Here is a 27,930-nt window from a genome sequence, read left to right as displayed (position 1 = left end):
ACTCATGGCGATCGCCCCCAGTGGAACTCTGGTGGAACTGCATCCAAAATTCGGTACAATGGGACTTAATACGGAGTGGCAAGGCTCTCCGTAGACGGGCTCTGGTACCTCAGTGATTACAAGGAAGAAACCATGACTAAGTTTACAGTCTTAACTAAAGACCGCAGTTTTGGTCAGGACGGTGAGTTCAGCTAAAAAAATGTCAATTTTTAAATCGATAGTCTAGCTGTTAGCTTAGAATTGTATGCGCGAATTTGTGTGTGTGTGTGTGTGTGTGCGCGCGCGCGCGCGCGCGCGCGCGCGCGCGTCTCCCTCTCCCTCCTGTGTCATATAATGTGTCATATAAAGGCCAATGTTATTATGTAAGCAACTTAAAAACTTAAAATTCATATTGACAGAATCTCCTGTTTTCCCGGGGAGTGCGCAAGTGTGTTTGTGTTTTTTTAGAAGTGGGGTTTGTTGGTTTGTAGTGGACACCTTCTGCTAACCAGTGCCTAAGGCTGCAGATTAACTGTAACTCTTTTCTGTGAGGATGGACACTGGTTTTCAGCAGCCCTCACAACCACACACCACCACCCCACCCCTTCCTGTGAGGATGGACGGCCCTCACAAACCCACACCACCACCCCACCCCTTCCTGTGAGGATGGACACTGGTTTTCAGCGGCCCTCACAACCCCCCCACCCCACCCCTTTCAAGTGTGCATATTGTATATAGTTCTCTGCAAACCTACTGTATGGTGGCATCATGTCTTCAGTGTGCATATTGTATATAGTTCTCTGCAAACCTATGGTGGCATCATGCCTTCAGTGTGTCTTAAACAACCACACATAAAATGTATTATATTATATTGATATTTTATTGTATTTTATTGTCTCTCTGATGTTTATGTTTCTGCACTACAATGGTACTGTTACCACACTGCACATAACTGTACTGTACATATATGGTTCATACCATATTTATTCAGTTTTTATTATAATATATTCTGTTCACTGCATATATCTATATGATTCATAATAGTACTGCCAATACATTGCACATATATGTAAGCCTACATGTTGTGTTCTCTACAGATGGAGTCGCGTCTCCGTGCAGAAGTAGATATTTCAAAAGTTACGATCTCAGTCCAATTGTTAGCAGCTCCATCACAGCAAGTTATGGTCCATCCCCAAAGGGAAATGACAGTGTTCGTTGTGCAATTGAAGCAACTCTTTCACAACGATCCATAAAAATAGTTTTAAAAATAGTTTTCATTTATGACACGGATATCCATGGCTGAGACGTCTTTAGATCGTCTTTAATTATACGTTCTCGTAACGCAGGGTAAAGTTAAACTTCGTGTCCATATATATTATACTTCTTTGGGACACCCGTGGTCATAACTAAACTATTTATTTTGTAATAGTATGTATAACATGAATTTATAACATAAAAGTGATGTTAATGTTCGCAAAATAGCTATTTTTCTTGTTTCCTTTGGAATATCCACGATCGCTTCCTACTTCCTGTTCTGAGCGGCGAGATTTCGCTATCTGTTACGTAACTTCCGTTCTTAGCTGTATCCCATCTAGCCACCCCGGCGGTTAACAGGGGAGATGTTTGTACAGTTTCTTCTCTCAGGCAATGCTACTTATCGACTGTCACATGGCTGTTTTTCGTTTACCAGAAGAAGTATGGATGGAAGTGTTCAAGTATCTTTCAAATTCAGACAAATTGAACGTTCGTTCTTGCTGCACATATTTCAAGCGGCTGGTAGACCATCGTTCTCTTTGGAAGAACCATACCATTTCTCTTCTAACTTTCAAATCGTATAAGGCTAATTTCTGGAAGACTCTACGTTGCAGGATGTTGGCTAGTGTCATCGTGGTCGATGCCAATGAAAAAGAGTGGAAAAAGATTGTTACCTCCCTACCATGGCTCAGGTCTGTTATAGTAGACTTATCTAAAGTTGACTCAGATGTCCTGACGAATCTAAGCAGTTTGAGGGAGTTAAAAACGTTGGTCGTCCGTTTATTATCCTATTCATCTGGTCTGGCTAAGAGCTTGACATTGCTGCCACAGCTCGAGCAACTTTCAGTGTGTTGCTACATCTTAGATTCCGTCAGGTCAGAGCTTATAAATGCCATATCTCAACTCAGCAACCTTACATCACTACGTCTTCACGAGGGTCGCTATCCCATTCCCAAACAGACTTTCCACGCCTTGTTGAGGAGCTTACCCAAGCTTAAACACCTTTCTCTCAAAATGTGGACAGGTCAGGGTCTCCCTGACGACTACTTTAATTTGTCCGGAGAAGCTTTGGGTTCACCAGGTGAGTAGCCTGAAAAGGTCCTGTGGTAATTTTATCTAAACATATATTAATGCTTGTGTGTATGTGTGCATGCTGGTCTGTTAGAAATGTTCCACTTGCTTTAAGGATATTGTTTGTGCCAATTCCATCAGCACGTTTGCATTAGAGATAGTATGTGTGTGTGTGCACATTTGTTAATGTTTAACTATTAGTCAGGGGGCCTATGTGGTTTCTGTGGGATTGAAATGTTAATTTTTGGAGAGTGGTTGGACTGTCTTTAGAGGTCATTGAACATGGAGAAAAAGTATGTCTCCATTTTTTTTTACCTGTTTTAACCCTATTTTTGTGAATTTGTATATTTCACTATAATTAACACCATACATTTAGCCTAAATCACTGGCTATGTTGAATAAAGTTCACAAAACCGTTATTTTCTTATTTTTAACAGTATGATTGTATGTCAGTATTATGATTGTATGTCAAACAATTAGAGATAAGATCAATAACCAGTTTCAGTTTCACCAAATACACATACTCCATTGCTGAAAGATAGCAAAATCACAGATGAGACCTCAAACAACATTTACTTCATTTACATATACACAACATATTAGATCTCACCTCCACAATTTCCTCATCAAAATCTACAACTAGTCTACTAAACCTTATTCCTACTCACCTTCTTAAGACTGCCCTCCCCTTCCTGGATAATGTTTTGCTCTAGATTATAAATAATTCAATGCTATCAGGGCATGTACCGCAGTCGTTTAAGACATCTGTTATTAAGCCCTCCCTCAAAAAACCTAGCCTTGTATCGATACTGGTCTTCCTGGACCTCAGCGCTGCCTTTGACACTATAGACAATGACATACTACTTAGGCTTGAAAATTTGATAGGCATCAAAGACTCAGCACTCGCTTGGTTTAGATCAGTGTTTTTCAACCACTGTGCCGGGGCACACTAGTGTGCCGTGAGAGATCATCAGGTGTGTCGCAGAAAATTACCCAAATGTCACTCACTGGTCCAGAAAAGCAACTGTTGCATCAAAGAATTTATAACAACATACTCTCATTGATTGTATGATTGCACTATTTGTGGTATGCAGGCATTGTACAACGGGGGCCCCATATCCAGTATTCACAGAATCATCACATATCCAGTTCAAAACAACAATTAAATTAGATATAGTCACCTACAAATGAAACAGAGGGCGCTTGTTATATTGAGCAGGTCTTGCATAGAAGCCATAGGCCATATCTGTGTATTATTTGAAATTTTAGGCTATGGTATGTTTATTTTTTCTTCACACAGGATTAGTGTGTTAGTGTGTCGTGGGACATTTTAAGTGTCAAAAGTGTGCCGTGGCACAAAAAAGGTCGAAAAACACTGGTTTAGATCATACCTTCCTAACCGTCAACAATTTGTACAGGTCCATAATAAACCATCTACCCAGATTATGGTAAAATGTGGAGTGCCTCAAGGCTCAGTACTGAGGCCCCTGTTGTTTAGCAGATGATACATAACTACATAACATTTAAGGAACATGTCAAAGATAAGGAAGTCCTTATCCTTACCAGATGCCGAGAAATTAATGTTTTGTCATCTCAAGGATAGACTATTGCAATGCTATTGCAATGCTATTATGCTGGCTGTAATATACCTGTCTAAAGAGCTTACAGCTTATACAAAATGCAGCTGCTCACACACAAAAAATATGAACATATTTCCCCCATCCTAGCATCTGTACACTGGCTACCTGTTAAAAGTCATTGACTTCAAAATTACTTATAGTTCTTGGTTGGTTGCCTGCATTGAAAGAGGACACCTCATGAAGACGCTCTTTTGTCTGCTTCTGACAGAAGAAGCACTTATCTATGCTGGCAGCAGCTCCTGCTGAACAAGTGTCCCTCTAGATGGACCTGATGCAGTTGCAGGTGTTGCTGCAGGTTCAGAAGATGGTCCACCGCGTCTTTTCTGAAGACACGGAGTCCTGCCTGCTTCACATGATTTCTAGTAGCTAATCTTAGCATGCTGCAGATGCTCACTGTTACAGGTGGATTTGTAGCAGTTCCTGTGCCAAACTGCTTTGTTCTGTTGTAAAATAACTGCACTGTAACAATGTAATCGTTGGCTGATCTGTGATACCCATCTCCATACTCTCTCATGGACAAAAACAAGAAATTTGGCATCTGTCTCTAGTGATGGGTCATTCACCAGTCCACACATATCTGCCACTGGATACATAGCCCAAAATCTGTTTCTTTTAGAATATGTGTGCCATCACCTGACTAACAGAAAGACACACCTCAGACACTAGACTGTGCCACCATGAACTATGAAAATGTGCTTGCTCAAATGTAGAAGGCTAGAAGGTCACTAATATCACCAACCATGAAGAACAGAGCACTATGTGCTTCAAGTTATTCGATATTCTAAATTCTATCACTGCCAGCTATCAACAGCCAACTGTCACTGGTAGTCAGGGATGGATTACTGCACGGGCCTACCAGGCCCAAACCCAGAGGCCCAAGGAGTCAGAGGGCCCAAGCCATTGCATGGAATCATTGCCTCAATATCAACACATCATATCAACACATAGGCTATGAATCTGATTGAAATAAAGTATTGGCCATCCCCAAAATGCACCAGAATACAGGAAATCACATCAAATAAATTTAAAAAATGTCCCCCGCAACAATTAGTGGGGGGCCCTTAATACATCTGGGCCCAGGGGCCTGAAAGTTCATAATCCGTCCATGCTGGTAGTGTCTCTCTTTCTCTTTCTCTCTCTTACACACACACACACACCTGTCTGTTTGTCTAGCTGATCCTTTACCCTTTCTTTTCTTCACACTTAGGCTTAGGAAGGCCTTACAGACTTAAGCTGGTACTATGTAAAAGTCTATTAAACTTGATTTAACAGAGATCTCTGCACTTTGTGCTCTGAAAAAATGTTTTATAATGTTGTATTGTTTATGTGGTCCACTTTTGCACACTACCTTGTAGAATATATTTGCTTTTTGGCACCAAACCCTATGCTATAATACCAGCAATGTGAGGTTTATGGACAGAACACCAAATTTGACCTTTTCTGAATTTGACCTTTGATTTGGGTCCTTCAAAACCTTCAAAAAAATGGAGACATGTTTTTTTTTTACTCTTAAGAACCCCTAGAACAAAGATATAATACTCTCCAAAAATGAACATGCGAATCCCACAAGCCCCCAAATTAGACACATAGGCCCCCCTACTATATGACTGGTCAGCACTTACTGGAAGTCATGAGACCGGACCACCTGGCAACAGATAACCAGTGTTGGGGAGTAACGGAATACATGTACCGGCGTTACGTATTCAGAATACAAATTATGAGTAACTGTATTCCGATACAGTTACAAGTTAAATAGTTGGTATTTAGAATACAGTTACATTGTTGAAACCAATGGATTACATGACGATACTTCTCTGTTTCATAAGTTTATTCACTCTCTAAATAAATAAAGGCAACTCAGAAGCTCCTAAAAGCAATCTATGATTTCCATGTTTAAATCCAAGCCCCGCCGTCTTGCACTAGCCTCAAAACGCAGCCAGCGCGCATTATGGACGCGTCATCGGAGACCCTGAAATGACTGTTTGCACAGCAAATTAGGAGTAAAGTAAGTGGAGGTAACTCCTGTTCCTCACTGATCGCGGTTCCTGATGTCTGTTCAAAGGATATTTTCCCAAGTATTAATAGCTCAGGCTACTTCGGCCAATCGGTTACACAGTTTGCTAATCAATAAACAGAGCCTAGAATTCACGTGTTGATTTAGACCTAGGCCTACAATTAAACCAATCTCTAAAATAGGCACTGCATTCTAAGTTTTTTATTCTAACTTAAAATAGCTTTATGGATTATTTTTTTTTCTAATTAGATCTAGCCTACGTTTTAAAATGAATTATATGGTGGAGCCTCTGAAGAATTATTCTTGCGAGTAGGCTAGCATATTTTAACGTGCGGTTTTTGATTGTCATTACGCAATCACATTCATTTTGAGAGCACTGATATACAGTAGCCTAGATAGTGTTTACATTTACAGGTCATTTGCGTTCCACCTGTCATATGCGCCCCTCACTTGTACTGGGTTGATGCCACCGAAAAATCTCACAGGCACTAATATATTTTCTGGCTACGCCCTTAAAGTAGCCTATTTATTTAGTTTGTTTTAATTAGCCTAGTCGCCTGCTGTACAGTAGTTTTAGTGGTCACCTTGCTATTTTAAAGTTGTATCAGGTAGCTTAGTTGACTTTACATTCTCCTATGTGGGCCTAACACTTCAGCCATTTGGAACAGAAGAACACACCAGAATAGGCCTGTTTAGTAGGCCTAAGCAGGATTTGATGGCCGCATTCCTACACTTATAAAATCCAATTCAATGCGGAAGTAATCTAAGTATTCAGAATACGTTACTCAGATTGAGTAACGTAACGGAATACGTTACAGATTACATTTTTGGGCATGTATTCTGTATTCTGTAACGGAATACGTTTTGAAAGTAACCCTCCCAACACTGCAGATAACACATAGGACCTGGCCATACATATTCTGCCAACAACACACATTTTTTAATAGACCTCTCCAGAATAAGTCCCGCCTCCGTAACTTCCGTATCCATCCAACTTCCGGGCGTGGATTGTCTATGGGGAATAACATGGCGTTTCGAAATATCATACCGGTAAAACATCTGTAGGTAGCGAAGTTGAAAAAGCTGGTGGGCAGATTGGCCTACACACTTATGCCATATAGTTTCCACTGGATTTTTTGATTGTCGGTGCCGTTTAAGTAGTATACTATAGACTATACTACTCAAACGGCACCGAAAATCAAAAAATCCAGTGGAAACTAGATGGCAGAAGTGTGTAGGCCAATCTGCCCAGCAGCTTTTTCTACTTTGTCACCTACAGAGTTTGACAGGTACGATCTTTCAAAACGCCATGTTATTTCCCATAGACAATCCACGCCAGGAAGTTGGATGGATACGGAAGTTAGGAGGCGGGATATATTCTGGAGAGGTCTATATCTCAAGTCTCAAAACGTTTTGATTGGCTAAAAGGGGCCTGGTGATATTACGCCTCTCACTTGATTGGCTAAAAGGGGCCTGGTGATGTTACGCCTCTCGGGCATGGAGGTATTATATATAACTGGAGAGAGTGACTAAGTCCCGCCCCCATTCATTTCAATGGCCCATGCTAGGCTAGCTACTTCAGCCAAAAAAGTTTTCAATTGACCGCAGCCATCTTTATGAAAATGGCGTTTCATGGGTGTTCGTTTCCGGCACCAGGTAGAATTAGCCTATTAGATTCCACGTTACAGACAGAGACAACGTAAGGTACAACGGTATGTCGTTGATGAAGATTGGACATTCCCTCAGAGGAAAAGAAGTTGTTCGTGAACGCGCTTCACTTCACCTCGTCATAAGCGCAAATGTATTTCATTGGTCGGGATAACATTTTGGGAATGGTGGAAGAAGTTTGCCCTGTCTCTGAAGTCCTAGGTTATTTAATGTGATGTTCATATGTGATAATAAACAATGCGAATCAATATTGACTCACTTTAGGCTACACAAATAATGATCCCTAAATGTTGTAGGGATGTAGACGAAATGAAGGCAACGCAAGTTAAACTTACCGATAGAAGCGCACATCCCTCGGGTACTGTGGTTCGAGTAGGCATAGAGTCTGCAATTGTTGGATATTTGGCTTTTGCCTCGACTGGCAGCCTGATTTAAATCAAATGCATAGCCTAATCATGTCAATGTTGCAAGAAAGCAAACTAAATAGGTCATTGACATTTGTTTAGTTTTAAATCACTTAGGGAGACATGGTTACATGATCCAGATGTTGTCACGGACTACAGAACTACATCCTTTGCGTTTTAAATTAGTTTTCATACACAACACAATGAGTAGGCTAATAATTATATATAGGTCATTGCTATGCATCTGCTAAAATGTATGGTCATGGTCAGTTACCTTGTCAACCCACATATACGGCAAATAATAGCCTAATATGACAACATTAACATTTTTCTTTTATTTACCACAAAGTCCGGTAATACAGCCTAAACCATGTAGGCATTAAGTCAAGTAGTAGCTTAATCCAAGTAGTTAGTTGTTTTATTTGTCGTCTTCCAGAAATGCAAACCAACATGGACGCGCGAGGACGCTCGTGCCCAACACTAAACTCGTGCCCAACACTAAACTCGTGCATGAGCTGTCATCTACCAATCAGCATGTAAAAACTGGTGCCGGAAGTTGCAACCATGTAACGCCATGTTTTCAAAAATGTCGGCGGCCAAATGCCATGCTAAGTGGCTGAAGCTAACCCTTCAAATCCTGACCCCCTGCTCTCGGGCCCCTGGGAGCATAAAAGAGAGAACTCAGACACATTCAGATCAGATCTCATCGGGGAAGCAGCTGTTACCCATTGCTCTCTTGCCTGGCGGTCCAGTCCTGACGCTGTTAGAATTGTATCTAAACTGCAAGACGGCAAATAAAGAATCAACAGTCTTCAGCATCTCTCGTCTTGGTGTTCTCCTTCGGGTCTTTGACATCAAAGTGCTAGTTGGATTGGAGGTTCGGAATAGTGGAGAGTTTTTCCACGACAGTCCCAAACCCCCAAATGGAAGTGATTTAGGATCAGCGCAATGGTTTTTATTTGTTTACCTTAGAAATACCCTGTTGGTTATGTATACACTGCCCCACTAACATAGCCTACAAGCAACATGGTAAGGCATAACAAAAAAAAATTCTTGGGTTCCGGTTTCCGACCGACCCTGTCAATTTATGTGCGACCCAAATTTATTTTATGAGCTTGGGGAAGAAATAACACAAAATAGTCTAGGCTACATTAAATAAATCCACAAATAAAAGGCGAACTATAATTACATTATACATATAATTACATAATTACACCCTTGCGTTATGTATAAGGATGAGCGTATTCTCTCTGTTACAAAGCCTATGCACAGCTGTTCACGAAGACGATTGTTTTCGTCACTTACCAAGGCACTCGCAATTTTGTCCAAACACCTCAACTTTTTCGCAAATTTGACCAATCATCGTAGTTTCACTGTGAAATGTCACCTACCGCAACAGTCCCTCGCGCAGAATATTGAGCCAGATGGCACACTTACTTCTGCACCTTCTGCATATGACACCAAAGACTGCCCTAAGTGTTCGTTCCTCTGCAATTTTGATGACAATAAATAGAAGGCTAACGTTAATGATCTGCTTACTTGCATCTCTCAACCTGGTGTTGCTAACCTACCTAGGCTATAAAAGTAAGTTAATTAAGGCCTACTTGGTTTACTGACATTTGAGTAGGCTATGCAACCCATTGGCAAACGTTTACCTGGATATGTCCTTTTAGCTTATGTCATGTTTATGTCAAGCTTATGTTTGCTAGCTTGTTGGCTTAGTTTTAGTAGTGCTACCAAAACATAGAAATTAATAATCCTCTATAATCCTCCTTAATAATCTTCTATGATCCAAGAATGATTTCATTCGAGTTTTTTTTACATTTATTTTAACTAACGACATAGAAGACATTCCCAATTGCATCCACATATGGTAATGCACTATGCAAAAAGTGATTTACACTCATAGCCGAACACAGTGAGATGCAAGCCTTCCAATCCACTCAGAAATGTAATTAGGCTACTCTCACGTCCTTAAAGGGGCAGGCAGTCAATTAGACGTACACCACCAATGTAATGACATTAAACAGAAGTGTAGTCAAATAGTTTAAATCAATATGAAATTCCTAGATACTTACTTGGATATTAGTAATTATGCAGGCCACAGACTATGAATTATTAAAAAGATATGAACTTAATATGAATTACAAAATATATGAATGTATTGAAACATATGACATGATGCCATCTCTTTAGGTGACTGTCTTTTTTGGACAGTTCTACTATACTGCTTTGTGAATTACCTCAGTCAAAGCATTTTCACAAATAAAGTAGGCCTACTTTGATTTTCTGTAATCCTTACTGTTTACCTTTGATTATCCTTTTTAATAAGCATCAAGATTATCAGTGTGATTTTGGTCTTACTAACCTTAATTGCCCTAAATTTAAACTATTTTTGCAATTTTCACTTTGCAATTTTCAATTTCTCCACAAGAAACAGCTAAAATCACCGCAACTTCCATCCAGGCATTTTAGGTTGCAACAGTCTCAAAAAACCTCGCGAAATCCTTGATTTTCTACCTATCCCTTACTGCCACTGGGAAAAAAAAAAAATCCCTACCGACCCATGGCCTCAACTGACAACCAACAGGAACCAAACCTTTTTTTTTTTATGCCTAATTGTGTGTGTGGTAATCATCAATCAAACTCTTCCTTTAAGATCTACACAATGGACATAATGGTCTCACAAGCCTTGAGCTTCTGAACTACATGGATCCCATGTTGTCACCTGAGGCTATGGACCATCTGCCCTTTCTAGAGAGCCTGACAGTGAAGTATGACCGCAGGGGCAAAGGGCGAAGCCACCTGAGATCATGGCTGAAGAGTCTAACCCACCTCACAGAGCTTACTGTTATAAGTGAGTAACAGAACCAGAGACCTGTACAGTTAACTTAGATGATGCTTCAGCAAAAGTGATCTACCGAAGACAATGTGGCCTTGGCCTTTGTCACTAGTTGTGTTTACTGTTTAGTAATTCATTAGTGATATTAGTATTTAGTCCAGATGGTCATCTTTCTAGTCTTTTATACTCAATGTGTTTTTTGGTAATATCCAGAGTCTACAAGTAGGCTACTAGGCGATCACCATAAACATAAAAAAGTGAGTAATTATATTCAATCAAATGAAATCTAATCACAACTGCAATAAAGACTTTCTGTTTTACTCTTCCAGACGGTCATCCATTCCGTGGCTATGCTACCTATTTGCCAAGGACTTTGAGAACTTTGTCTCTAACTGGTATGATGATTCGACCAGGGGCTATGGCACTGGCTGCAAAGAAAGTGCCAGACCTACAACACCTACACTACGATCCATTTGATTTCAAAGGCGACATCATAATAGTTGAGATCCCAAGGCTTTTCCCTCAGTTACAAACTCTGAAAATCAGGTGAGCATCAGTGCTTAATTAAGAAATGGGGTCATTCCATGTCAAATAAGATAAGATTGTAGCTGCACCGTCTCAAAAAAGTAACTGCTTTGTCTCCATCATGAGTGGGTCCCAACAATCAATGCCTGTATTTCTGTTCAAATCCCATTTTTTAGCCCTTGAGATTATTTGATTTTCTTGATATTGAAAAGCACATAATTTGGGAAGCCACGTTTAGGCATTAATATATTGAAAAGTATTATTGGTAGCCAGTCCAATCTTTGTAGTATGGAAGACACACATGCTCTTACTTTGACTGAACCACTAAAAGTTTGTTTAGCATGCCCATTGATTTTCTGTAAGATATTTGGTGGGGGGAACTGCAAAAGAGACTTGTATTAGGGATATTATAATTAAACTTAATATTTTGTATCCATTTAGTATCAATCATTAATATTTTTTGAAATACAATATTTTATTAATGTTGTGCCAATATTTGAGGTCTACAAATAATGAGCATTCATATATTAATATATTAATAAAGATTAAACAAGGGGATGTTGCTTTTTTCAGTAAAAAGACACAATGGTTTGTGGGTTTAGTATTAGGAACTTGAAAATCTATGTTGAAGTATCTCATTGTATGGACACTTAGTGTACGTGTTAGTGTGAAACAGTGTCAGTGTTGTTCCAGATATACATATTAGATAAATATTATGCATGGGTATAACAATGTAATTAACTGTTTTTATTTATGAATGTACAGCATTGCCACTTTGTACTCGTGGGACAAAATATTGATACAGCAATATATCGTATGGCTTCTTTTTGTTATACATTATTTATATGCCGCCACCAAATATCAATATATTTGCTAAAATATTCAAATGTACAATTCATATTCTAAATGGACTCATTTTAAAGCTAGTAATCACTCAGCATTTTGCATTGAATTGTCTGATGCAAACATTCCTTTTATTCAAAGCGAGAGAGCAGCGATTTTATTACGTTACATTTGAGTGAGAAAAGTGGGCAGTTGTGGCCTATTGGTTAGGACTTCGGGCTTGGAACCGAAGGGTTGCCGGTTCGATCCCCGACTAGTAGGAACGGCTGAAGTGCCCTTGAGCAAGGCACCTAACCCCTCACTGCTCCCCGACCGCTGCTGTAGCAAGGCAGCTCACTGCTCCGGGTTAGTGTTTCACCTCATTGTGTGTTCACTGTGTGCTCTGTGTGTTCACTAATTCATGGATGGGATAAATGCAGAGCCCAAATGCAGAGCCCCTGCTGCCAGTACCACGATCACGAGTGCCATATTGCTTTATACACTTTTACTACTAGATATCATCATGGCTGGGATTACCTGTGGCACTTGGCCTCTGGTGTTATGCCGGTGGCCGAATCATAGCCATGGCAATATCTGCCACTCATGCCATATTGCTTAATTATGTAATGGAACTTACATTTTATATAGACAAACTCTGAGACAGTGCAGCAACCATTTTCCTGGATTCTATCTGATTTGATATGGAATGACCCAATTGTCAATATCAGTTTCTGAGTGGATCAGCAAGTCAGTAAAAGCGTAATATGTATTATTTAGTCTTTTGCATTTGTTTTAAATTCCGTCCAGCTCAGCATTATTATTCAAATATGCATTTGTTTGTATTAAGTCTATGTTTATTGAATGAGAATTTACACCATATTAATTGACTAGGTTTTGTTAAACCTATATTGTGTCTTTATATCTATTGTTCCAAACATCTTAGATCCTTCGGTATGTCTGGGAGGGACTTACTGAGGCTTGGAGAGATGCACCAAATGAAGCGTCTGGTGTTTCTGGATGGTCGTAGTAGCCACAGCCCCATCTCTTCAGAACTCCTGTGTAGATTTCAGGTGCTGACAGACTACAGAGTCCATGTGGTTCTTTCAGGTGAACCGACAGATAAGGCTGCCTGTCTTTGCGATTTGTTGTGATTGTACATGCTTTACTCAGGTTTTGTATCAGTTTTAGTTTTTTGTTATGTTTGATAGTAATTCTGCTATTCTGTTCTGCTGCAGTATTCCTTTGGCAATTACAAAATAAAGCATGTTAATAAAGTTTGTTTAAATCAGGAAATTTGAGTTAATTTAAATGACTAGTAGGGTGTTATTTGGATCATAAAATCATATATTAGCACAAAAGTATGTATGCCAGCTAGACATAGTCCCCCACCCCCACCCCCACTTTAGCACATACAGAGTCTAGTGTAGATTTAGTTTTCAAAACAACCCCTAGAGGGCAGTACTCTCACATGAAACATCACCAAACTTGAGCAACAGTACCCCACCCCCCTCTGTTTATGATGTCAGTTCTCCACTCCTTCCCATGAACAACTCTTATCCTCCTTCAAATGATCAGCTAACAGTCACATTTGCAGAAGTGGAATTGTTCTATTGTTATGAAGGCAATTGTGCAACATAGGCGGGCCTTGTGATATTGTGTCATCCTGTGCATATTAGACATTTTATGTGCCTGTCTGTCATTTGGTTGCATGATAAGGTGTGTCATGTAAGTTTTTTTTTTCCTGGAAAAGTAAAGGGGAACCAAACTGGTACCAGACTTTCAGGGGGTGGGTAAAATCCTTTTGTCCACTGTACTGTAAACTGCACACCACTGCACATGGCAAGAGGATTGTTTAGGCTGTAACAATGAACTAAACATGCTGATTAGGAGCTATTTCTGACAGAAACACTGAAAGCGGTTGAGGCAGACAATTATTTTACAACACAGGATAAGCTAGGCGAAGTGTGAGGGAGTCAAACACAAGTGGATATGATTCTAATTGAATCAACTCATGCTCACAGTACACCCACTACTGAATTTTGATGCCATCTACACACACACACTGTTGAATTGCTCACATACAATTGGAGAAGCCTCGACTGTTGCTAGGCTGTTCCAAATAGGCAGGGCAAGTTTATTTATATAGCACATTTAATACACAGGTAATTCAATGTGCTTAAGGGGAAATTATTCATAGTAGTAAAACAATACACTAATGTCCATTGATTCACCTTTATTAACCATAGCCATCACCACCATGATGGTGAAAAGAACAAAAATGTTATCTATAACTATATCTTATTCATTCAAGGTGTATTTCATCCACTGACTAGAACAGTATTCCGTTTTGTGCACAACTTAGTGTTTTGGTCTACATAGACAAGTCAAGGTTGTTAACCAATGAACAATTCACAATGTGATGGATCCTAGATCTTACTGTGTGTGATACCTTCCATTTTGATATTCTAGAAGAATCCTGGGGACTGTTCGGAGTTATCATTAAAAACGAGACTCCCAACAACTTGCCTGGAGCTAAAACAGTGTGATGAGACATTAAGACAGAGTTATTAGAGAGAAGTAGAGAGAGAGAGAGAGAAAGAGAATAAGAGCGCACACAGGGATGTGAATCCTGAAATGTTTTGACATCGGCGGAGGATGCTTTATTCGAGCTGCACGTCAAAGAGACAGCGCAGGAGAGGCTCTTAATGAGACCGGAAGCGGACCAAAAGTTGTCTAACTAGATCACAATTAATTTTGGTCTGGCGCCAGGGGAGCGCTGTGGTACATGAAAGGCATAGTGTTCTTATGTCCTGCAAGAAGAGAGAAGAAGCTTGTGTCTGTGAGGGGGAACTGATGAAAGCAAGTAGAGCAACTTCACCCCCTCAGGCTGAGCCCAAGTGTACATAATATTATGTGTGTATGTATAGATTTCTCACATGGTTCTTGTTAAAGTTATGCAGTGACACTGGGGTAAATGTTTTCTGTGTCCTGCCTCCTGCAGATTGTTACCTTACATTTTTACTTTTACATTTACCTGTTTTCACTGCACTAAAGAAAGAACCTTGTGTATCATACTAAATATACTTTACAGTATTTTTCTCTGCACGTGACTTCAAAGTAATTGTTTGGTATTTCAAAGCAGAGAGTCATTTGTTGATATGCATGATCAAGGTCTTGCGTCAACAATCACAATCCATATGGTGCCCATGCAATAGATGTAACAGACATGTGCTGTTGTATTCTGCCGCCACTCTGAGAAATGTTCTGAGACATTCTGGCTTCGTCTTGCCTGATATTACACCAGACATGCAGTTCTGTCGTGCCTCGTGAGAGTTCCATGGGTTTATTGAAAGTGTGAAGCCGAGTCCACCACTTACCAAGGTCAGCACATTCATCATCACACAGAGAGGACAAAGAAAAACAAACACTGATGCTGAAGAGAGGGGGAAATATGAACCAAAGCCCAGTGGACTGTTGTATCGAGAGATGATCCGTGAGTGACCACACTGACCTGTGCTTGCTACTGCCAGTGGGTTTCTCAGGGCTGTAATGGAGTGGACAGAGGTTTGGGGGCGAGGGGGGTGTGGGGCCCAGAGGTGAAGACCTTCAGCCTCAAAGTCCTCCCAGCCACAGACTCGAGAGGGCCCTTCTGCACCATGAGAACAGTGGCTAATGACAAATAATTTCACAAACTGAACCATATGTATACCCTTTACCTGACAACTCTTATCTTATTATATTAGAATGTTTTTTGTTTTCAAGGCTTTTTTAGTTTTTTAAAAATCATATTTGAAATGTTTGATCTTGAGTAGCAGAGGAGAGGAAAGAGTGATCTGAAAAGGCTGCTGCAAAATAATGTGTAAAATATGTTTGCACAGGAAATAATGACTCGTCTAGACCAGTGGTTCTCAACCTTTTTTCTGTGATGTACCCCCTGTGAAATATTTTTTCAGCCAAGTACCCCCTAACCAGCGCACAAGAATTATCGCTATGCTTCAACCACGACTCCATCGTTTAAGTTTTGACAGTGATTGACAGGTGATGGCGGGTGGCATGTGACAGGTTGGGTCGAACCATCCTGAACCATCCGTTTTTAGGATAATGAAATTGAATAGCCTACTGAAATATAAAATTCATTTTATGAACTTATATTTTCCTGAAATATTTATTAAGTAATTGTTTTTAAAGTATTTTTGCATGGATTCTACTTTTTAAATATATGTATTTTTTAAAATCTCACGTACCCCCTGGAGTGCCTTCACGTACCCCCATTTGAGAACCACTGGTCTAGACCAAAGAAGCCAGAAATATATGAAGCTGCAATGAAAAGAAAAACACAGGAGTGAAAGCAAGTCTAAGTAGTACTTAATGACAGACCATTGGTATTAGCACTACAGGTGGCCAAAGCATGTTCTCAAGATTATGCTAATCCAGTTGAGATGTATTTTTCTGGTGGGCGAGCTAGTGCAAAAATGTCACAGTGACTTTCAGAAAACAACCTGAGGAGTAGCCTACACCTGAAGTGCTTTTGTAATTCAGTATGGTTTGATTTTCTCCAAGGTGGGTCAGTCACAAATCCTCTTTAACCGCACAGGCCTCTCTTCATCCTTCTTCCCATCGTCGCCACAACGCCAGCAGGGAAGACGAATAGGTGCACGGAGGTCAGATTTGATTGGCTGTTACCTAAAGTGGAACGGCGTTTCACACAGTCATATAGACCCTTTCAAGAGAGTTCCATTATCAGCATCATAGTTGACCCCACAAGACTTCCTTTTTAACATTCCATATGTTATCTTAATGCAGAAGAAGTAGATTGGGGCCCAAATAGAAAGTTCAAGCATTGTTTTTGTTTTTATTGTTGAAAGGGTCTATATGCAGGTGAATGCGTGTTCTGCTCATGAATTAGGATATCGATTTTGTCCAGTGTCAGGGATCTGTGGGTTGGCAGTGTTGCAGGCCTGGAGATAGATCACCAGTGGATGCAGGTACCTGGCCCATTCTCCAGTTATCTATTGACAGCTGACAACAGATCCAAGGGTCCGCCGAAAAACACCCAGGAGGATTCAATTCCACAAATAGCTTTCTCCGTGTAGGCACATGCAAAAAGCATGGGCTGCAAAAAGCTGCAGATAGATTTCCCATTTACTAGAGCCAGTGTCTCAAGCATCTGGAGTGCTGTGTTTGCAACTAATTAACGTGGGCTAAAATTGAGGTGCTTTGAGGCTCTGTCTTTGAGGCCAAGGCAATGCTAAAATCATTGGTTTACATACCTGAACAAATTCTTTGAATTTTCTGTATACTACAAGATGATGCATTGTCGACGTGTTTTCTTGGACATTCAACTGCTTTGCAACTAGCTTTGCTTTTAAAGGCACACTATGCAGGTTTTTTAGTTTAATATGCACATTTTTTAGCTTAATTTACCTTCATTTAACAGCTTCAGAGTCATTGGAATGGTTATATGACTTTTTTCGGGTTGAATGGTGGCCGTCTCGCTTCCCCCTAGCGCCTGTGAGCGGAAAAACCACGCTTGCAACTGTGGGCTGGCGGGCCGACGGCCTCAGTGTCAGGAAGTATAACGAGAGTACAGGGATGGATTACTGCAAGGGCCTACCAGGCCCAGGGGTCCAAGGGGTCAAGGGGCCCTGAAGCCCAAGCCGTTGCATGGAATCATTGCCTCAATATCAACAAATCAGGATGTAGTCTATGAATCTGATTGAATTTAGTATTGCCCATCCCCAAAATGCACCAGCATACAGGAAATCACATCAAACAAATAAAAAAATGTCTGGGGGAGGACCCCCAAACCCCCCCTCCCACATATGCGACAATTAGTGGGGGGCCCTTAATACATCTGGGCCCAGGGGCCCAAAAGTTCATAATCCGTCCATGCAAGTGTAACAAATTGCTTTACTGCATTCAAATACACATACCCGCCAGGCACCGGCTAGAAAAAGGTAGCGATGGAGTTTCTCAGACATTCGTCATGACAGAGCCAGCGAAAAAGAAGCAAAAACCGAGAAAACAGTAAGGAAATTGCCAATACTGCATAGTTTAAGATTTTCTGGATTACTGGAAATTTGTCTAAGACTGTAGGTTACAGTCTTTTGAAGGTTTTAAGCAGAAACTAAACCAGTCATAGCTTCCCAGTTAACAAGTGATCATTTAAAGTAAAGCCTATTATCTTTATGAAGGTGGAATAGCCCTAATGTTCATTGGCCCTTGTGGAAGCTGAACAGACTACATAAAATCATTATGCACCTTATGGCTACGCTAGTTAGTAGCTCATATTTGCATTATATTTTCTGCAGCAGTTTTCAGACACAGATGCTAAAGACAACAATAGTGAGACGGTAGAGGAGACCACAGATAACCATGCTTTATTGTTCTGTCAGGCTAGTTAATAGATGCCATTGCCGAGGTTCAAGATTCGGGACCTGTATATTTATCATTCGTGTTGTTGCAGAACTTCTGTTTGAGTCTCTGTGATTCACAGTTAACCTTTTTACCCCAAAGCAAAGCAGACAATGAACTAACTGGAATGGAGAACAAACATCTTTGTTTCCTCAAGGGCATAAAATACTGTCTGTGTGTGTGTGTGTGCGTGTGTGTATGTGTACTATACATATTCTATTCCAGTTGTAATGTAATGATTAAGGTGGACTGACATAGCCTAATATGTGTGTGAGAGAGTAAATTATATGAATGAAACAATATTAATTTACCCTAGATTCGGTTTTCTTTTGATGAAATTCCAGGTTCTCCACCTACATAGATCTTACCCCTTGGCAGCAATGGATAACTGCATTTGGAAACAATACTTTATAGTTAAGAACTCACAGCTTCTGTGTTGTACAATACAAGCCCGCACCTACCAGCAATGTGCTTTATGAATGAGATATTCCAGTAGGGCTGTGTATCTCTAGGGATTGCCCATAATATGACTTCAGAATCCACTCATATTGCTGAGCTTTAGACACCTGCTAACGTGATTGATCACCTTCCTCAGAGGAATCTCCCGGGGACTGTGCATTTGGGCAGAGACACAAACAGCCAGGAATGGAACAGGCAGCAGATGACGGGCCTCTGGGTGCACATACTCACAGGAAAGCGTAAACAAAAAGTCTGCATCGGCAATTTTACTGCCCCAATGGTGTGTCAGTTGACAGTTGTAAGCCTTTCATCTGAATCTGGTTTTATGGAATTGGGAATGCAAGTTAGACTCAGAAATCACTAAAGATTGAATCAAGCTTAGAGGGATACGACAAAGAACATCATTACTTTTGTGGAGAGAGCAGGTAATTGCTGAGGCAATTAAACGGCTGTTATACACACATGATAGTTTATGTTGGCCATTTTGTGACTCCAGCTGAAACAGTTGTGATTTGTACCTCAGTAATCCATCTTTTGTCCAAAAGTCAAGGTGATTTCTGCTGGGCACGCACTAGCATCATGTAACACCTCATTAATACTCATTGGTGAAGGAAGTAGAGAAATAGTGCTAAGTGCCTAAAACTGCATGATCAAGTGGTATCATTAGACTAACCATCAGCAGAATATAGTACATTCAGCATGTGGACAATGAACAGGCCCGTGCTGATGAAGTAATTCTTCATTCTGAGAGGGAGACACTGGGTGTGCAGTGTTGACATATTAACTGACCCCTCACAAGGCTTTTTATGGCTCTTTTTTACTTTCCTATATAAGTCTGATCATGGCTCTTTTTTCTTTGCTATACGATCCACTGACTTTTCCAGATTTCGGTGTCCCAAACTGTCCTCGTTCAACTCAGCTCGTTCAAAAAGCAAAAGAAAAGAAAAGAAAGCAAAAGAAGGAAAAGGAGAGATAGCTTGGCCTAGAGCCTTAAAAAAATGACAGTAGAGCATAGAAAATGGCTGGTTCGAGTAAACAGCTTCTCCATTCTTATCAGAAAGCAATTTGTTCCCGTGCTGAGATAAAGTCCGAGTGCTCCATCATTATGAAATGCCTGTCTGCACACGGTGACACAGGGTTTGAAGGGGGGATACTGCAGTAGAGCGAGAGAGAGAAAGAGAGAGATAGAGAGAGAGGAGGTGAAAAAGGGAGAGACAGTGAGGGGAGACTTCCTCGTGAGCAGCCTAACTATCTTTTAAAGAAATCTGTCTCGCTGTAACTGGGCGCGCTTTGGTAGCCCATTGTAGGCATGGCGGGTGCGTCTGTGGCCCTTAAAGGTATGTGGAGAGCGCCACACGGCACAGTGCCAAGTGTCAGCAATACCTGCCAGGCAACAAAATGGCTTCCAGTGACATTACAGGGATCTAGCCACTGATATGAACTCCCTGTAGCCATTGGAATGGAGTTGAAGATGAGCTGGTATACAGAGGTGCAGCAGCAAACTGTGTACTGTGAAGAGGCTGTGTGACTGAAAGAGCGTATCTGTGCGGCACGGATCACATCTTGAAGCCTGCGTCACACACCTAATACACTAAACACATCTTTTACGTTGCTCCTGAACACGGTTTTATGTTGCAGCAGATGCTTGGGTCAGGCACAACCAATTACAAGTTATTGTGGAAGAATTGCAAATGCCTTGTGAGGAGCGATCTGTTTACTGTTTTTCTTTTCCCATTCACCGCAAAACCTGATGTGTCCCTATGATGAAGCTACCAGCAGAGAAGCTGACTTTTATCTTGCCAACAGACCCATCCTACAACAGCTCTGTGGATTACCTGCAGTTTTTTTGGTTTTGTTTTGTTTTGTTTTTTGTTAAAGTAGCCCATTGCATTTGAGAAATGGTCGCATGCGGGTCATTCCTTACCTGGAGCCATGAGTTGAGACAGGAGAGACAAGTGTATAGTCTCCCAAAAATAATGCACTGCCACAATAGCTATTGGTGGCAAGGCAACAATTTTAAAAAAAGGAGAGAAATAGCCAATTTTCCCAAATTATGTATACAAATGACCACTAGGGGAGCTGTTCTGCAAAGAGGCCAGGGGAGTTTGTAGGATCTATATTTGAAATACACTTGGCCAGATTGCATGGCCCCAACACACTCTGCAATGGCTTATTGAAAAGTATGGAGAGAATACACATTCTAATTATAGCACTGTATAGGCTTGAAATTAAACTGTTCATTGTATTGTCAAACATTTGGCAAGCGTCCGCTTTTTAATTGGATAATTTGTGTCAAAATGGTTTGTATTCCAAAATGTTATAGGCTAATGTGAAAGAGTATCTTGACCCCTCTTGTGACAATTTAATTACGCTGAAAATTGAAAAGCCTCGGACAAATGCATTTTCGGGGGGAGCAGTGGGTTTAGTGTGGGTCTTGTCTGTTACGCAAGGATGACTAGAGTAACAACAATACAGTCACCTGTAGAACCAAGACTGACCCAAATGTGATGCCTGTTTTGAATCTCAGGCACATGAAAGTGTAAACTTGCAGGATCTTCTCTCCTTTGATTTCATGTGGAAAGAGGATGGTGTGACCTAAATGTGCAAGCCTCTAGTTTAACACTTGATGTAGCTCGTTTTCAAAAGATCTGTCTGTTAAATAAAAATTTAAGTCAAGCTGTGTGTGTTCTCCTCTACCTTGAGGGTTGATCGTGGAAATTGGAAGGTTGGCCTGCTGGTGCTCAGATTTAAGTGCTTCCTCTGGTTTCTGTGGTTTAACCCGTGGATTAGGTGCATCTGATATCATGTTGTGGATTAAACTGATCTACCTTGACTGACTATTTATTCCATCCCGCACCTCATTTCATCGGTGTACTCCTCCTCCACTCTCTGATTCAACCCCCCCCCCTTCCCCAACAACACCATCACAGACCGTTCTTTGATATGCATATCATATGTGGTGTTTTATATGAGATTCTGTTAGTCATTATTTAATCTTTTTTTAAAAGTTTGTGTTTTTGGGATTTTATGCCTTTCATTGACAGGATAGTGGAGAATGACAGGAAGTGCAGTGGGAGAGAGAGTCGGGGTGGGATCCAGAAAGGACCCCAGGGTTCTTATTACTGGTTCCACAGGTTCTTATTACTGACTACTGAATGCATGCTCTTGAGAAAAAAAAAAGTCTCCTGGGTAGAAGCCCATAGAGAACTGCACGATTTCTTCTCAGGCTTGTCTTGTCAGGGTTGTGCAGGAGGACCCAAGTGCAAGACTCAACCAGGCAGACTTACAGACAAAACAGAATTTATTTTAAAACACGAACTTTACATTTAAAGAATTTCTTACTTACATACAGGACTTTGACTAGACAAACAGAGACGATCCGACCAGGAACAGAGAAACAGGAGGGTAGAAATACAGAGCAATTAACAGAGAGACAGAGGACTGGACGAAACCAACGAGACAATAACAGCGAACAGTTGAGGAGGCAGAAATGGAGGGAAAACAAACAAGACAGGAAGCACAGACCAAATAAGGAGATGGGGCGGAGACAAAGACAGATGACAGGCAGGTAACACAAAGCACATGGGGAACAGGCAAAAACAAACACAGGACAATACACAAAATGGCCACCAGGGTGGCACAAACTCCAACAGTCCGGGCCAGATCCTGACAGTACCCCCCCCTCTACGGACGCCTCCTGGCGTCCCCTGAAAAGTCCAACCAGGGTGGGCGGAGGGGGCCTGGACGGAGGGACTGGTCATACAGACTGTGACCACGGGGCAGACTCAGACAGGGCAGACTCAGACGGGGCAGACTCAGACGGGGCAGACTCAGAGGGCTTGGGCAGGGAACAAACAGACAAAGACTGGATTGACTCGGGCAGGACGAGAGACTCAGACACGACAGACTCAGACACGACAGACTCAGACACAGGGGCAGGGGAAGGGACAGGAACAAAGACAGTGACAGGAACAGTGACTGGGATGGTGACAGGGACAGTAACAGGGACGGTGACTGGAATGGTGACTAGGATGGTGACTGGGACAGAGACAGAGACAGAGACAGAGACGGGCACGGTGACGGGAACAGAGACGGGCACGGTGACGGGCACGGTGACGGTGACGGGGATGGTGACTGGCACAAAGACGGGGACAGGGACAGACCACTCAGGAGAGACAGGAACAGAAGGGCTCGGGCAGAGGCGGGGCCGGCTCAGGCAGAGGGAGGCGGATCCGGCTCGGGCAGAGGGAGGCGGGGCCAGAAAGTCAGAGGGAGGCGGATCCGGCTCAGGCAGAAGTGGGGCTGGACAGACAGGCAGAGGCTGGGCTGCCGGCGTGTCTTTGTTAAACAAAACCTCTTGGCAATCCCCGAGGCCATCCTAGCGCCTGCACAGGGCCACTGGAAGATGAAAGAGGCCCCCCCACACACACACATACACACACACACACACACACACACTTTCACGTGTCTGTGCCCACACGCAAACACGTATGTAGCGTGAACAGTTTGAAGTGTTGGTGTGGGATGTCATCAGGGCTCATCTTCACACACTATACATGAAAGTCCCTAATGAGGTTACACATACTATATGCATGTGTGTGTGTGTGTGTGTGTGTGTGTGTGTGTGTGTATGCCCTTGTGTGATGTATGTGGCTCAGTTGTTTCTGAGGAGGGGTTGCAAAGGTGGGGGAGGCAGAGGCAGTCAAGGCTGAATGCCATATAGGACCATTCTTATTTCATAAGTTGCTCAAAGCATCGACATGTAAACTATGAATTAATGATTGCTTCTCTTTGCCTGGATTCTAATGGCCCGCTCCGGAGAGACTTGACAGAGAAACCGACAGATTTAATGACCAAGGCCTTTATGAATAAAACACATCCAGCTTGAACAAAAGCTTTTAAATAGCATTTTACGATGCTGCTTTGTCATCCATAATTCATCGGTAATGCGAACATGGTCAATATTAAGTACTGAAGCATTTGACTTCATATCATCATTTTTAGAAGAATTAAACCAATCACTCAGATCAAGCAGGGAGTGAAATTAATGTCAGGAGTTGAAAGAAAACATTTGTTTTTTATTCTCGGACATAAATTCATTTCAACTTTCCCAGACAAAGAATGCATGAGGTGGAACGGCCGGCAATAATGAGAACAGATTCTCCAGTAAAGAGACATATTAAACTGGTCATCACATGTGCTCCCTCTCTTAGCTCAACCTCTTAGCTAGTCCATTTTTGTGTCCATGTGTGTGCTCTGTTTGGCTGTAAATACGGCAAACTGTCATTCAGTACACATTTCAAAGTCAGCAGGGCGAACAGAAGCTTATACATCATGGATGTTGGCCATGCATGCAGCTATGAACAGTATTGCACAAGTTGCCATGGAAACACACACAAACACAGAGATTGGAGCAAGATCTGTGAAGAAATGTATGCCACACAAATACATCTCAAGTCAGAAAATGGCCACACTTAAATGGATAGAAATTCATTCCTATAATTCATCACTGCCAGAGAACACATTCTGCTACAGAGAACCATTTCAGGCTTTGGTTTCTACATGCTATTCCATGCAGCCCCAGACATGGAGATATTCTTCAAGTAGAATTATTGCAGTTCTGTAAGCACATTCATTCGACTTTAAGGTCTAAAGTCATTAAGACTTTAAGGAGATTAATCTGGTAAGAACCAACAGAACTCTAGTAAATGGTGAATCTTGATGATCATGACCATGTTTACTTCTAAACATTAAACTGATTTTTGTACAGGGATCAAGTACATTAACTCATTACTGTGTGCACTTTCTGCCTGCATTGTTAAAGTATCTGTGCTTTGATATTACTTTGAGGTACTTCAAACAGGGGATAGGGGGCATTTTGTTGAATTAGACTGCCCTTTTAAAACATGATAAATGACAATAATACATGAGTTTAGATAGTTCAGGTGTTTTCAACTGGCATGGTACTTTGTCAAAGTAAATAACCTTACTCATAATCAGGAAAAAGATGAAAATGTCAAACTCATAAAATGGAAAGAAGGTTGGACCCTCTCACAAACACCGTCTGACTGTTAAAACATCAGGTTAGACTGCTCTAATTGCTACAGGACCTCAGTTTCAGTTTCAAACAGGGGAGTGAAGCTGTGGTTCTGGAAGGTAATGAATAAACTGCATACTACCATGGCTAGGTGTTCATCTCCAAAACAAACAGAAAACACATTTATTCATGCTTATAAAACTTCATAAAAAGATATTTCTTTCCTTGCTTACATTATTATTTCCCTTACTTATAAACACAGGGACATTGAGAGTTAAAATGTGTGCAGCAGTATGTTCGCCTGCAGTTTGTAAACACATTACTAGGCTCACTTCATCAGTCAAAACATATTTACAAGTTCTGAAGAGGAGTCCGATCAGCGTCCTCTGTGTTTCTTCCCTCATGCCAGTTTACACATCCCATATCATATCTCACATGGAGCACACAAGCGCTTTGTCAGGACAGCCGTCAAATAAATCTCTTTGGGCATTCGAACAGACACATACACACACACACAAACCTCAATCCACTCTAACCGCCCCACGACGTGGGATCAGGAGAGAGAGAGAGAGAGAGAGAGAGAGAGAGAGAGAGAGAGAAAGAGAGAGAGAGGAGAGAGAGAAGGGGGGGGGGGGAGAAAGGCAATCCGTCTCCAGACTGCCTATGGCTAGAAGTGTCCGGATGGGAGCTCTGGCTCTCCAGTTCAGCGAAAGTCTCTGCGTCTGTGGCTGCGGGATCCGGATCGGCCACCACCAACCATCACTCACCGCTCCACTCAGCCCTCGGTGGAGAGATTTGGTAGAAGATGAGTTGCAGGGTAGAGGGTGGGTGTGTGTGTGTGTGTGTGTGTGTGTGTGTGTGTATGAGGGGGTGTTTGGGGGAGTGTGCGCTCACGCCGGCACTAAGTCACTGCAGACTAATGACGCTGTCAGAGCCAGAACAATCTGCATTCATCATTTCTTATCTGGCGGGTGAGGGAGCCGGCCGATTCCGGTCAGATGCATCTCCGCCACGTTGCTGGGGTCAAGGACTGTATGATTGAGTCGGCTGGGCGAGAGCGTGGGTGGATAGAGGGCTACAGGCATGGGCAATATAGGCTCTGCTTCCCTGTTCACTGTCTCCAACTCAACACAATCAAAATAAACAGAGTGAATGGAAACAAGCATGCGGATGTGCAAATACATGCAGTCTGAGGTAGTGTTGAAATGTTAGTGCACATCAAGTAACGTGTAAGAATTTCCTAGGTCCACACACATGTCCACATGGCTTAGCTTTCATGAATTGGTCAGCTCGTCATCATCATCATCATCATCATCATCATCATCATCAAATAATCACTTTATGTATGAGTTTCAAACATACACATGGTCCTTCATAAATCGGTTTGTGAACTGCAATCCAAGTTTGAAGTTTGTGTCTTTTTCTCACAACAATTCGTGCCCATGCAAACTTGGAAGAAACTTAACATTGAGAACCGTCACACCGAGACACATACTCACACACACACACACACACACACACACACACACACACACACACACACACACACACACACACACACCTTCCTCCTGAGGGCCGTAACACAAAGAAAGCCAATTTCACCTGAGCTCATTTGTCCATTTCTTTGATCGTGTGTGCCCGGGGCAGCAAATTTGTCCTTGTCGGCTTCGGGGGGTGGCTACGGTGGCAGGGATGGGGAGGCGGGGAGGACTTCTTTTCATTCGAAACATCCTCTTTTCACAGACTTTCTGCCGACTCACTCACTCAACGGCACTGACCTTATTTAGCGTCTCTCTCCATCAGGGGAATGAATGAGAGACGCCACCAGTGCTGAACTGACAGGGTGGGGGCCAAGTTGGCTTCAGCACACACACACACACACACACACACACACACACATATATACACACACACGCACACACACACGCCCCGCTAAGGCACTATAAATACAGCCCATAATGAAACGCAACTAAGCATAGCACTGTGTCGTGGCTTCATGACTCCCCTCATGACAGCCCATTACCGATATGAATGAAGCCTCTTTTGTCCTGCTCCTCTCCTTCTTTCTCTTCCTCTCTCTTTCTCTTTCTCTTGTCCTCTTCTCCCTCTCTGTCTTTCTCTTGTTCACTTAGTCACTCTCTCAATCTCTTCCTTTCTCTCCCTCTCACTTGCTCTGTTTTTCTCCCGTCTCTCCCTCACCTGTCTCTGAGGTAGTTTCACTCACTGTGACATCTCCGCAGCCTCCATTTGTTAGGCTGTGATGAACAGATGGCCTGTGCTTTCAAAAAAAAGAAAGAAAGAAAAAGAGACGGAGGGGGGAAAAAGGAAAAAGACAGACAGTGAATCGAGCCGTCAGGGGAGACGGAATGTTCTGGCATACTTGAGCAGTGCCTTTCTCTCTCTCATCCTCTCTTTCTCACCTTCTCTCTCTCTCACTCACCCTCTTTCTCTCTCTCTCTCTCTCCTTCACTCACTCACCCTCTTTCTCTCTCTCTCTCTCTCTCTCTCTCACTCTCACTCACCCTCTTTCTCTCTTTCTCTCTCTCACCCTCTCGCGCCGCTCCTTCACTGTCGCTCGGGCGCTGAGGAGGTCTCAGCGTGTCCACCTGTCTCAGCGGCTCGACGGCCGCCCCTGCTTATCGCGCCCTCCTCATCAGCTATCAATGACAGCAGCCGCGTCCCGCTCCCGCGTCGAGCCTCAGAAGAATGCCACGCCAAGGAGTTGCACGGGTCGGGGGAAAAAAGAAATGGAATGGGCAAAGAAAAAAGAGGAAAGGGAAAGAAAAAAGAAAGAAAGAGTA

The 27,930-nt window shown here is 42.1% G+C and overlaps 1 long non-coding RNA gene across 1 annotated transcript; it reads left to right on the top strand.

Moving 5' to 3' along the window:
• The first annotated feature begins 1,052 nt into the window (after positions 1-1,052).
• On the top strand, positions 1,053-13,498 carry LOC143139788 (uncharacterized). Its single transcript, XR_012990458.1, has 4 exons — positions 1,053-2,314; positions 10,690-10,887; positions 11,202-11,418; positions 13,163-13,498. It is a non-coding gene; the product is annotated as an uncharacterized LOC143139788 (long non-coding RNA).
• The last annotated feature ends 14,432 nt before the right edge of the window (positions 13,499-27,930 follow it).

Source organism: Alosa pseudoharengus, unplaced genomic scaffold (assembly GCF_046254945.1).
Source record: "Alosa pseudoharengus isolate Yale_2024_CS ecotype anadromous, Long Island Sound unplaced genomic scaffold, YU_APseudo_1.1 YU_APseudo_1.1_scf_22, whole genome shotgun sequence".
NCBI classification, from domain to species: domain Eukaryota; kingdom Metazoa; phylum Chordata; class Actinopteri; order Clupeiformes; family Clupeidae; genus Alosa; species Alosa pseudoharengus.
This window is presented reverse-complemented; position numbering and strand designations above follow the sequence as displayed.